This window comes from Suncus etruscus, chromosome 8 (genome assembly GCF_024139225.1).
Source record: "Suncus etruscus isolate mSunEtr1 chromosome 8, mSunEtr1.pri.cur, whole genome shotgun sequence".
In the NCBI taxonomy this organism is placed as follows: domain Eukaryota; kingdom Metazoa; phylum Chordata; class Mammalia; order Eulipotyphla; family Soricidae; genus Suncus; species Suncus etruscus.
The window spans coordinates 101766311-101780401 of record NC_064855.1 but is presented as its reverse complement, the minus strand read 5'-3'; positions in this window follow the sequence as shown (position 1 = coordinate 101780401).

The following is a 14091-nucleotide window of genomic DNA, read 5'->3' as shown; positions in this document are numbered from 1 at the left end:
CAGCCTTCAAAATAAAAGGACATTGTTTAATTTCTGGCTTTAGTTCTTAGAGTGCAAGAAATTTTGTTCATGCTTTTATTTTTATGTATATCACTGATATTCTTCATGATGCTTAGATGAAACCAATAGAGTGTATCTTATTGACACATTTAATTTAAGGAGCAGTAACCCTTCTACAAGTGAAAAATTATAATATAGCACTTTATCATTGATTGCTTCATTGAAAAAGAAATTATTGCTTGAACAAATTAAATTATTTTGTTGGTGTTTATTAGTAGCAATATTCCCCAGTGCCTTTGGCCAAATCTTGCCTTGAAATTTCTCTAAATCTTAGAAAAATCATTTAGTTTAGAGAAAATAATTATTTGAAGAGTGTTTAGGTTTCAAGAGAACTCAAAATACATTGAAGATATGTTAAACACTAAGGGTTTGTTCAATGCAATGTTCTTGACTCCACTTTCCAAAAGAGCCTGAAGCTATGTTTTAAAGATTAAGACATGTGACTTGCAAAACAACCATCATTGGTTCAATACTTGGAAATACATTTAGTACCCTGGGTAGCACATGATAAAATTCAGTCAGGAACTGCCTTAGGGTATACTGAGTTGACACACACATATATGTGTGTGTGTGTGTGTGTGTCCCACATATATGATAAAATTCAACATGTGATAATATTCAAATAGTGCCTTTTATCTTTTATTAGAGAAACTCAGATATCTCAAAATAGCCAGTTATGGCTGTGGACTTCTCTATTATTTTCTTATGAATTATCTCCAAATAAATAGACTCTGTCATATGGTACAATAGATTCATTTTAGCTTGGCAAAGAAAGGAGAGTTTTATAATTGTGATAAAATGAGAAAGAAGCATGTCTAGATACATATTTTACTAGAGATGCAAATCTTTAAATTCTACAATTTAATCAGTTACTTTTGTTGATGATTCATAGTTTACCTAAGGTTGAAAACAGTTTCTCTTTCTTGACAGAACAATCACTACAAATTGAAAATTTAAACTGTTATTAGTGTAAATATTTTGTTTTCTTCATTGAACTGAACACAGAAATGAAATTCCTTTTTCTGGGGAATTACTTAGTAATTAAATAAAAGTGACTTTATATTGGTAATTTCTATAATAAATGCCTGAATACATTTAATTAAAATTATAGTGTAATAAGAGGTGCATTTCATGTCTTATGTATAATAGTTTTCTTGCTTTCTAGAATATAATCCAGAGATTCATTATTAAATATTTTTTTCATGCATGCATTTTATGAAATACTATATATGCAAGGTTTTATTTTCTGTTTTGTTTTGCCTTGTTTTGTTTGTTTGTTTTGATTTGATTTGGTTTTTGTCTTTGGGGCCACATCTGGCAGTTACTTCTGGCTCTGTACTCAGGTATCAATCCTGGTTGTTTCAGGCTGCTAGAGATCCAACCTGGATTGGCCTTATATAATGCAAACACTAAGCCCTACCCAATGTACTATCACTCTGGCACAAGTTTTCTTGTTATATTTTATTTTTTTTAAATGTTTGTGTGCTGGAAAGCATATGCAGATAATAAACTTCTTCACACACACTTGCCCTTGATTTGCTCAACTCATGGTTCCCTGAATTTAGCCAGGATGATCTCTGAGCATAGAGCTAGGTGTAAACTCTAGGACTATCATGTATGTTTCTAAATCCCCCAAAAGGAAATAACAATCTTTATGAAATAGTTTTATAAACTTTCAAATGGCTTAAATCTTATATTTATCTAAAATAGTTTCATCTTAGAAGCATGCTTTTAAATCTATATTTTTTATATTTTCAAGTAACTTTCTATGTTTACTCCTACCTTGCTTTCTTTTACACTTTTTTGTTCACACATGATATTTCTCTGGGCTCACTTACTCTGGATCTGCGCTCAGGGATCACTCTTGGTGGGAGTAGGATGCCATATGTGGTATGTATGCCGAGCAAGCATAAGGCTTATTGTACTATCATTTCAGGTTTTATTATTGTTTTAGTTGTGGTATGAAAAACTATTTGTTTCGAAAGAAAATCTACTAATATATACCTTAAATCTCAGATATGATATTCATAGAATAATATATTTGTGACTTTTTGAAAGAATAGGTTTTCTGCTCTTGTTGGAATACTATTATCGGGTAGTTAGAGCTGGTACTTTGATAAATCTTTTATTGTAACTATATCCTTATTAATATTTTATCCTGTCATTTAAATTAATTACTAATTGAGGGATTTTGATTTATTTACTCTTTTGGGGAATTATTACTAAAACACAATTTTAGTCTTTGATAAATTTGTTTCTTATTAAGATAATAGATTTAAAATATGCATACCTACTCACTTTTAAGATGATGTTTTTGTTCCATATTTTAAAAACATCTAATTTTAGTTTACTAATTGATAATATATAATTTTATTTTGCACTAACAATCTTTTAAATGTGTTAGTAGAGGTGAAATAGTATCTACCAAAATTATTTTGCAATCTTTGTTAAAAGTAAAAATTTTATGTGATTTTATTTTCATTATATTTTGACATATACTTTTTACATTACTTTTCATAAAATTTAAGGTTAATTTTCTGTTTCAATATTTTTGCTTGTTTTTAAACCACATGTGGGCTCAAGTTGCTAGGCATTACTCCTAACTCTGAAATCAGTAATCACTCCTGGAAAGTTCAGATCACATGGGATGCCAGAGACTAGGTAGGCATGTATAAAATAAATACCTTGCTCACTATGCTATTTCTAAAGCTCTGTTTTAATATTCTTTACAAATAACCCAAATATTCTGTCATACAATATTGCACAGTTGCATGCATAACCTTACAATATATTATTCATTCCAGTTCATTTTCCCTATGACATTTGTATGCTCATTTTACTAAAACATTAAGTCTAATTGCTAAATACTGTTGAAATAAAGACAGTAAGATTTATTATCAGATACTGTGACTTTTTATTTACTACATTTCTACTATTCTTTAAGAATACCTAAATTTTACATATACATTTTTTGCCATTTTTTAAATCTTTTTTAAAAATCAGGTCTCAATAGAAAGAAGTGATTTTAGTTTTTTATTTACTGAGATCATCTTGATTGACTTACCATTTAAATTTGAAAAAAATATATTTTGAAAGATTCAGGGTTATTGTTAGATTTTTTTGTTTATTTATTTGTTTTAGATTTTATGTTTTTGGGCCACACTCGATGCCACTCAGGGGTTACTCGTAGCTTTGCACTCAGAAATCGCTCCTGGCAGGCTTGGGGGACCATATGGCATGCCAGGAATAAACCCAGGTCCATCTCTGTTTTGTTGCATGCAAGGTAAAAGCCCTACCACTGTGCTATCTCTCTGGCCCCCTGTTGCTAGTTTTTTTTCACTACAGAGACTAATTATTTAAAAACAAAACAAAAAACAAATAATCAAAAAACTAAAATAAACTTACTTTTGTCTTCATCCGTATTCCTGGTAATATGCAAGGTACCTGAACTATCTCTCTATTCAAATAAGCATGATTTTGTTTGAGTGTTTTGTTTGTTTGTTTGTTTTGTTTTTGCTTTTGTATTTTTGGGAGGTACAAAACAAGCTATGTTCATGGCTTAATCCTAGCCCTGCACTTAGTGATCACTCTGGGTAGGCTTTGAGGACTATTTGCTAAAGGGATGAGAGGTGAGTGCCTTACACATTTAAGTATTACACAGTTCTTTAGCATCATTTCTAAAATGTGGTCCTCAATCTTACACTTGCTTCTTAATATGTAAGGTATTTATAATCATCCTTCTGAATTTTTTCAAATTTCAAGATTTTCTTTTTTGTCTTATTTTTAATAAGTAGAATATGATATATAGATTTTTGAGGGGATAGTTAAATAATTTCTTTTGTTCTCTGTGATACATAACAGAAATATTTATGTTCTAGGGATGGGGAATCTCAGAAGCAATATCCAGGGACAGCTGTTTCCCAGAATAATTAGAATTGCCCTTCCAATCAGTGCTGGAGGAATACATATGAGGGACTGTTGACATAATGTTGTTTTGGTTCAGCAGTGCCTGGGGCCACTAGAGCAACCTGTCAGTGCTGAGAGACCTCCTAGGCCTCCAAGTAGCACATGAGACTTTGTAATGCCAAGGACAGAATTTTGGCCTGAAGCATGCAATGCATGGATTCCGACCTTTGGAGATAACTTTCTGACACCGTGTACTTATGATATTTTTAATCTATAATATTTTATTTAATTTATTTTTATTTTATTGAATTTAAAGTCATTGCTACTATAAATATTTTTTATCTTATTTATTCTCTTTCTATACAAATGTTGTTCTATGCTTCCTCTTGAGTAGTTTTGCCAGGCTTTTATTATAAAGTTTAATTTTAAGACATTTTCCTCTGATTTTTAGAAAGATTTTCTATATCTTTCACAAATTCAGAAAATATTTACTCATTTGTGTCTAGTCTGCAAACCAATTCATCATAAGTGAATTTTAATTTGTTGTAGTATATAATGTATAGTGATTTCTTTTGATTTTCTTTTAACAGAGTTACATTTCTCTGTTTGAATCATTCACCTTTGTTTGCATGCATGTTTTTCTCTAAGTGGTTTAATAACAATTGTTTGGAATTAGTGACTTGATTTATTTACCATAGAATTCATACACAGTGTGTATATTTTTTGCTTTTTAGTGTTCCTGTGTTTAAAAAAATTTTACCAGAATATGCATGTTCAGCTTTTCTCCAAATGAATGAGAGGACCTTGTGAGTGAATGGTATAATGAATCCAGGGTCATTTAGAACTGTAATGTTTGTTTAACTTAAAGAATGGCCTTTTACCGAAAGCACAGAGAGATTATTTTTCTACTAAAAAGGTTTTTTCTTTATCAATTAATCTGGGGAAACCACTGTATTAAGGGAATGGGAATTGAGATAAAATGATCTTTCTAGTGCAACTTTCAATATTTATGTATCTAGGTGTTACGTCTTTTACTGTTGCTTTTCATGTTTAGTGTCAAAGGTTTATCATTTCTGATGTTTCCCTGAAGATCTCTTTTTTTTTTTTTTTTGGGTTTTTGGGCCACACCCGGTAACGCTCAGGGGTTACTCCTGGCTATGTGCTCAGAAGTTGCTCCTGGCTTGGGGGACCATATGGGACACCGGGGGATCGAACCGCGGTCCGTCCAAGGCTAGCGCAGGCAAGGCAGGCACCTTACCTTTAGCGCCACCGCCCGGCCCCTTTTTTTTTTTTTTAAACAGTTTTTTTTTTTTTGGGTTTTTTTTTTTTTTTTTGGTTTTTGGGCCACACCCAGTAACGCTCAGGGGTTACTCCTGGCTTGGGGGACCATATGGGACACCGGGGGATCGAACCGCGGTCCGTCCAAGGCTAGCGCAGGCAAGGCAGGCACCTTACCTTTAGCGCCACTGCCCGGCCCCCCCCTGAAGATCTCTTAAAACGTCTTGACATTAACAGTTACCAGGTGTATTGCCTTACTATAAAGGAGATTTACTGAGTTCTTAAGTAAGGGGGAGGTCTGTGTCGTCAAATTACAGGACCTCAGTATTTGAGTCAACATGTGACTTGAGTTGTTACCTCAAGTCTCAGTTGTTGCCCTTTTTCTGACTGGTTTAGACTAATGACACATGGGTTGATAATGTCTTAATCTTCTTCTAATGTGAAGTTGAGAGATTGATTGTGGGTAGTAGTAACATATGTCAGATTGAGAGAAGAGATAAAACCTGTTTGTGCAATGTTGTACATAGCTTTTATGGGTGCTCTTTGTTTCTTCTTTAAAGAATGGATTATCCTAGATTTCAAACTGATATTTCAAACTGATATATATATATATATATATATTTGGTTTTAGGGCCACACCCGGCATTGATCAAGGGTTACTCCTGGCTATCTGCTCAGAAATAGCTCCTGGCTATATGCCATATATGCTATATGGCATGGGGGACCATATGGGACCATATGGGACACCGGGATTCAAACCAATGACCTTTGGTCCTGGATCGGCTGCTTGCAAGGCAAACGCCGCTGTGCTATCTCTCCAGTCAAATTGATATTTTTTATCATTTACCTACCAAAAATATGAGGGTGGTTTGCTTGAATACCAATATTCAGATTCTTGCAGAACTTTTTTTTTGTTTTGTTTTTTTTTTTTTTTTTGTTTTGTTTTTTTGGGGGGGGTTACACCTGGCGGTGCTCAGGGGTTACTCCTGGCTGTCTGCTCAGAATAGCTCCTGGCAGGCACGGGGGACCATATGGGACACCGGGATTCGAACCAACCACCTTTGGTCCTGGATCGGCTGCTTGCAAGGCAAACGCCGCTGTGTTATCTCTCCGGGCCCCTCTTGCAGAACTTTTGAAAGAAAAAAAAAATTGCTGAAATGTTGGAGACTCCAATATTAAGACTAAAAATGGATTTTTTTTTTACTTTTTTGAACCTTAAATATTTTTTTACATAAAGTTAAGCTTTCCAGTCTAGATACTGGTTCTTAAAAATTTTTGTTGACAAGTTTTTCTTGGAAAATGTAGTTCAGTAATTTTATAGTTTTTGTGATATTTAAGGGTGGTATTTTTCCTTGATAGTATAATAAGACATAGAAATGAAAGAATGTGTATATGTCAAAATTAATCTAGGACACAATTTTTCTGTTCATAGTACTGAGGCATAGGAATAATATTCTGAATATTTCTAAAAGAAGTGATGACAGTCAATAAAAGACAATCTTATGCATAAATGAAAACACACTTTGATTTATTAAACAATAATCAATGGCTGGATACATAAGTTGTTTGCTCTGCATGTTCTCAACTGTTTGATCCCCATCACTAAATATAGCTTTAATCATTACACAGGAGTGATCCCTGATCACAGTTAGGTATGGCCATCCTTAAATAAATCTGTAATAAAGTGAAAAGAAAATAGTGATAGTGCAAACAAAGCTATTTTCTAAAAGATGGCTGAATAATTTTCCACAACAACTAAGAATTTATTTCAAAACAATATTTCTATATCCTGAGGTTTCTGCTTTCCCCATGAAAGTTTCTGCTTTTGCTGAAACTGCTTCTGTATACTTCGTTTGTTAGCTTGTTTAGTGGCCTTCAGATCATAAATGGAAGACAAAGGGAGAAACAAGACCCAGAATATGGCACCCACATCTGAAACATGGCTCCCACTGCATGCACTCAGGATAGGCCTTAACAGATTAGCCTTGTAATATCTGAATTATGTATCTTGTGGTATTTGAATTGTGCATACTTTTTTTCTGTTCTACATTCAGCTCTGACATGCTTGGCCATGGCTATATATAGCTTCACCCCCACCCTTTTAAACTCAGGTTCCTTGATTTTAGAAGCCTGTTCCCAGGTGGAACTATTGGACCTTTAACTAGCTAAGCAAATTAAACTCCGTTTTGTGACTTGCATTGCCAGGTGGTCTTTGTCTTATCACTGGGCTGCTAGCACGAACCCAACACTGACAAAATCTTTGTCACTGCTAAAAAAATCTAGAATGAACACAGAAACAAGACACATTATGAGGCAGTTTGTTACTTAAATAAGCTTCAATAAAACACACTATCAGAAAAAATATTAGAAGAAAATGGAAAGCCTACAAAGCAAAATCACCCTTTTTAGAGAAGTTGCAAATGAAATGATCCATACCCAGTTAAACTGAAGAAATTTTTGTTTCTAGCTTTTTTCTCAGGACACCTTCAGAGCAAGTGTTGAGCTCTTTATTCTTTCTGTTTCCTAAAAACACAGTATAGCATTTAAACTTATTTGGGACAAGTTCATCAGTAGAAACAAAATGAAGCATCAAAATAATTGTAATTTATATTTTATGTCAGAATGTCCACTTTATAATTACATGTAAGATAATAATTTAACTATAAGGCCACATAAAAATAGCATTTATTCTATAAACCATGCTCAGACACTAAGTTTCTATAATGTTAGATAATCCTACTTTTATTTGGCTTTTTGTACTCATTTCAGTTAAATAATTATTTATAGATCTCTTGAAAATCTTTAAGGAAAAATCAACTTTAACTCTAATTCAATCCCTTTAATTCTCTCATCGTAGTTCCCTGCTTTCCAGGGTCATCTGCAAAATCTTTGGAACAAAATGTTCACCATACTCCAGTAACTACAAGGACCCCAAAGTATAAACAATGGAATAATATTTAAAAAAATTGGTTTTTCATTGAGCTCAAAAATAATTGGGATTACAAAGTTAAAATCTCTACATTAAAATGTTTAGCATTTTAAGCAGAGCAAAATTCACTAAATGACATATATGGATAATTCTATTAAGTATAGTCAGAAAAGACTAGACAGGTATAAGAGGTATAATTACTTTTCTTTATATTATATGAAAAGTGATAATGGTTGGAACCAGATTTACGTAATATGATTAAAGATGGTAAAATTATATACAAACCATATGTGAAATAGGTGGTTGGCCACAAGTATTGCTGGTACATTTGACATTTGGATCGATATTTTAAAGGAATTAATAAACTGTGATGGTTCTAAATATTTTTTCTTTTTTTTCTCTACTAAAAAAATGCATAATTAGAATGATCACAAAATATAAACCCAATTGTTAGAGTATAAGTTTTAGTTTCAACAAAAGACAATTAGATTGAAACATCACTGTATAATAAACAAATATTTGTATCTAGAGATTTATGAATAAGCATATATATGGAATATATATGGAATCAGGATACTAAATATAACAATTATAGTTATGAGTAAATAAGAGAATGTGTAAGTGGGAAAGTAAGTTTTAAATAACCAAGATTTCAGAAAATCAAAGATAAATAAGGCTAAATGTTAAAAAGAAACTTAAAGTTACAGTCTTTTAGTGAGCAGTAATCAAAAAGACTAAATTGGGCTTTAATCCAGGTTAAGAAAATTTGAATTTTAAGAAGGAAAAATAATTGCATGTTGTAACTTATATTTATAGATAAAAGAGAGTAGCAGATACATGGAGAAATACAACAGTGTGGTTTTTGAGAAATGCAGCTTTGAAAGAATTTTGTGTGATAAATTTACTAAGTGGAATTAAAATAGGAAATGTGTGTAGACAAAGAAGAGAAAGAGCAAGACAGAACTATAGAAAGAAATGGAATAAAGTTACTTTTTTAATCATTAGATTTGTTTTTTACCTCTGAATATTATTCAACTCTACATTCCATTTAATTACTTTCAACACTTGACTGTGTCTTCTATTCCTTAATCATGAAAAAATCCTCTCTGCACTATTTATTGATTTCTAGGTATCAAAGTTCAATATACTTTCATTTTTTATAAACTTTGAAGTCAATAAGGTATTCTTTCTCATAAAATATTGAATATAAAGATAAAGATATAGATTTTGCTCCCATCCACAGAGCATATCCTCATACAATGTAGGATAATAAGAACAATTTTGTTATGATTAAGGGGCAAGTTTTAAGTACTTAAAGATTGATTTTGAAGTTTAGAGATTTTCAGCACAATATCCATCAGTCATGATACAGCATTTTATTGTCATATATCCACTTTTTATAGGATGTTCAGCCCAAAGAAAATCTACATGTACAAAATAAATTTTATCTGAGTTATGATTTAGAACAACTGATTTCATTCTCAATAGCATAATACTAGCTTAAATAGTCCTTCTTTTGGGCTCAAATGTTTAATATTTATTTATTTTTATTAAGATACACTTTTTCTAATCACTTTTGATAAGATAAAAATCTCTGGATTTTTCAAATATATATAGAAAATTATATAGATAAAGACCAGTGAGATTAAACTGAAGTTAGTGTAATTGGGGACTGAGTCATTAATGTGACTTTCATATTAAGGAATCATTGAATAAATTGATCTATGCTTTTGATTTACTTTTTAAAAATTGTGGCAATTCCTTAAGAAATTTAAAGTGGTTTTAGTCATTAAGGTCTCAATGTACTGTTCATGTATAACACTGTGACTAATACCCAATATCCTCTACCAAAGTCCTTTGGTATTTTTTGTAAAACTTTCATCTTCCCCTATTCACTACTCCCACCAAATTTGGTAACATTAATTTTCCAGTCAAGGTGAAGAGTTTGTTATTGTCATCAGAATTTTTTGTTCCATTTTTGTTTATATGCCATAAATTAATATAAATGGTATTTACTTAGGTTGATACCTTCCCTCTGCTTTCATTGATGTTGCAATAAATTGCAATATATGTTTTTCTTATACATATGCATAGTACTCCATTTATTTTATATTCATAAATATACATCTTTATTTGTCTTTGTACATCGGGGTTGCTTCTATATCCTAGCTTTTTTATTATGCATTGCAATGAATATATATACACACACATATGTGTGTGTGTGCTTATAACATTTCTACTTAGTATTTTGTGTTCTTGGGATATATGCCAATAACTAAGATTTCTGGGTGTCAGGGAAGTTCTTTTCTTAATTTTTAAGAATGCTTTATGATTTATTTTCTTTCATTGGCCTAAATTAAATAATATATCCACTAATAAAGAACAAATAATCCTTTTTTCTACATTCCTGCAAATGCTGGTTACTTTTAGCATTTTTTTTGATATTTACAATCCTTTCAGATATGAGAAAATACATTATCATCATTTTGAATTTATTTCCATAATGAATGAAGACAAATGCTTTTGAACATGTCTATAGGCTGCCTGAAAATGTTTATAGAGAATTTGCTTTTTATTTCTACTACTATGGGGGCCATACCTGGTGGCATTCAAGGTTCACTCCTGGATCTGCACTCAGAAATTATTCCGGAAGTTTGGGGGACCATAGAGATGTTGGGAATCAAATCCGGGTCGGCCATGAATAAAGCAAATATCCTAGCCACTGTGCTATTGTTCCCGTCCTAGGACCTACCATTTTATCTTCTCTACCCATGTTTGACTTCATAAGCATTAAGGTCATGTCTTTCTCTCTGAGATTCTCTCTCAAACATACACACACAAACACACATTTCATCTTAACACTTATTTCTTTTCTCTGTACAATATATTTCAACTTTTGAATTTTTTGGGTTCATCTTGTAACGAATGCCTCAAATTAATGCAATATATTCATTTCATTATATTATCCTTATAAAGAAGCCTTTAATGTGATTGGTAACAGTTTAATTTTTCCAAAAATATGATTACTGAATTAGTGAACTTGCTTCAGTTGCTTTTGACTTACATTGGACAAGATAAAAACTAAAATATTTGAATAGGGCCAGAGTGATAGCAAAGTGATGGGGCATTTTCCTTGCATACAGATAACCCAGGACTGACCTGGGCTCTATCCCCTGCATATCATATGATCTCCAGAGCAAGAGTGATATCTGAGCACAGAACAGGTGTAACCCCTTAGCACTGCCTGGTGTGACCCCAAGACAAACAAAAAATGCTATATTTTTATCAACATTGAGTGGAAATAAATAATTATCAGACCTAAATACCAAAACCAAAGTCAACGACAACAGAATCAAGATCTACAAGTTATAAACAAAGGATACCTCTTACACTAGCAGTCCAGGGAACAAAGGGGAAGTATGAGAGGCATGCTGGGAACAGGGACGAAGGGAGGTCAACACTGGTGGTTGGGAATTGCCCTATTCATTGTCACTGTGTTCCTTAAATATAACTGTGAAAGACTTGTAATTCACATGGGTCTCAATAAAAATTATTTAAAAAACGTATAAGCTCTTTTATCAATAACCGTAATAACAAAGCCAATTACTGAAGCTTATACTTAAATATTTACTCATATATACTTTTAGTAAGGGGCAGAGAGATAACTCAGGGGTGAAGATGCGAGGCTTTAATGCAGCTAATCCAAGTTTGACATCTAGTTTCATGTTCTTCAACAAAAATTACAGAGTAAATCTCTAAAAGAGGGCAAGTATTCTAGAGTTTCTAGTCCTAGTAGCATCACATACTTGCATCTTTATTTTGAGCCATAGGCCTAGTTGGTCACATACTGTCCAACATACTAGGAAGCACTAACATACACTCTGAGCAATACTTGAGACCCCCATCAGATAGAAAAGTCATGTATAAGTCACTAAAACCCAACCAAAAAGTTACCTTGGAATCAGTCTCTAGAATTATATACAGTAAAAAAAAATGCTATTTATAAGCAGCATAGTGTGTATTTGGTATACCAGAGATCAAATGAAAAGACAGTGAATAAAATATTAAACATAAATAAAATATTACCTAATTTAAGATAATATTAAAAGCATATATTCATTTTGCAAATAAGTAGATGTAGTGTCAGTGGAATTCAAACTAATAAAATATTTTCTTTCCAACTGGTATTTAAAAAGAAAAATATTTTAGGAAAAGCATAGCCCACTGGGAAAGCAGAAGACTTTAATATCAGAAACAAAAATTGTCTAGAAAATGTAAACATGCTATTTTATTTGGCTCTTTGTTGCTTCTGCTCACTGTGAAATTTCATTTAAGTACATATCATGCTGTGGTTAGACTTATAAAATATTTTACCTACAGTCATATGGTTATTATATATAGTCTTGGTAGGACCATTTCTTGCCCTAGCACTCATTAGGTGTGAAGTCTAGCTTTCAAAATTTGTAAAACAATGAGATATGCTTCTACAGAAAGAGTATTAAATATTATGCTTACTGGCATGATCATTAAGAAAAATGAATTAAAATTAATAGGTAACTTTGATTAAAAACTCTATATCATGCCATTTATGAATTAAAAATTAATTTGAGCTGTCTGGATTATTAATACAGTGGGTAGGAATTTTTCCTTGCATGCAGCTGGCTAGGGTTGAATCACTAACATCACATATGGTCCCCTGAGCACTTTGAACAATAATTTTTGATTGCTGAACAAAGAGTAAACCCAGACAACCACTCTTATAGCCACAACACAAAGTTTTAAAAATACATTTTTCTATGACATTCAATCAATATTATACAATGCATAGCCCATGAAAATTTCACTGTGCATATTTGCATGTTAATAAACCTGCAATAAATGTACAACATAATATTTTGCATCTATAATCTTTCCATAGTCTTGCATAAAGTTTGACAATTATAATCTATTATAAATGCATTATATGATAACTGATATGGCTAATTATTTGTAGTCTATGTAACATCTGAATTATAAAAATACATTCCAACATTTTATTTTTAATTTTTTGTTTATTGTTTTGAGATGTACTGAAAAAATTGTAATGGTTTTAAAGTATTGAAATTCTCCCCAATCAAAACATTTATATATTACTCAAAATTTTTTTCTTTTCTTTTGGGGGGGGTCACACCCGGTGATGCTCAGGAATTAGTCCAAGCTATGCGCTCAGAAATCTCTCCTGGCATGGGGACCATATGGGATGTCGAAGATCAAACCTAGGTTTGTCCTGGGTCAGCTGTGTACAAGGCAAATACAGTTGTGCTATTTCTCCAGCCCCTATTACTAAACTTTTAATGTTAGTGGTTGTTTCTCAAAAAATATCAGTGAAGTTACTAATTAATAATAATGTCAATATTTTTATGACATACTTATTGCATTTCATGCATTTTTATCATATTAATCAGTTATATTTAAAGATATTATCTAATGTTTCTAATGTGATAAACTTCACTGTTTTATTTACTTTTTTCCTTTGGTTTTTTGGGCCACACTCAGTGACACTCAGGGGTTACTCCTGACTATGCACTCAGAAATTGCTAGTGATTTGGGGAACATATGGGGTGCCGAGGAAGGAACCAGGTCCATCTGGGTTAGCTGCATGAAAGGCAAATGCCCTTTACTGCTGTGCTATTGCTCTGGCCCAGTGGTCTTTTGGAAGGGGGGTGTCCCATCACTGTTTTAAAGCAGTTAAATATGTGTGTAGATTGTAAGTACTGATATCAAAGTTTAAAAAGCTAATAAATAAAGATCATCAAAGCATTAGCTTTTGACTCAGAGATACTGAATTTTCAATATATTAGATCAATATAAATGCACAAATTTCACCTTTCTGAGAAATTGATTCACAAATATGTGCCAAAATGTTTGCGTGAATATTC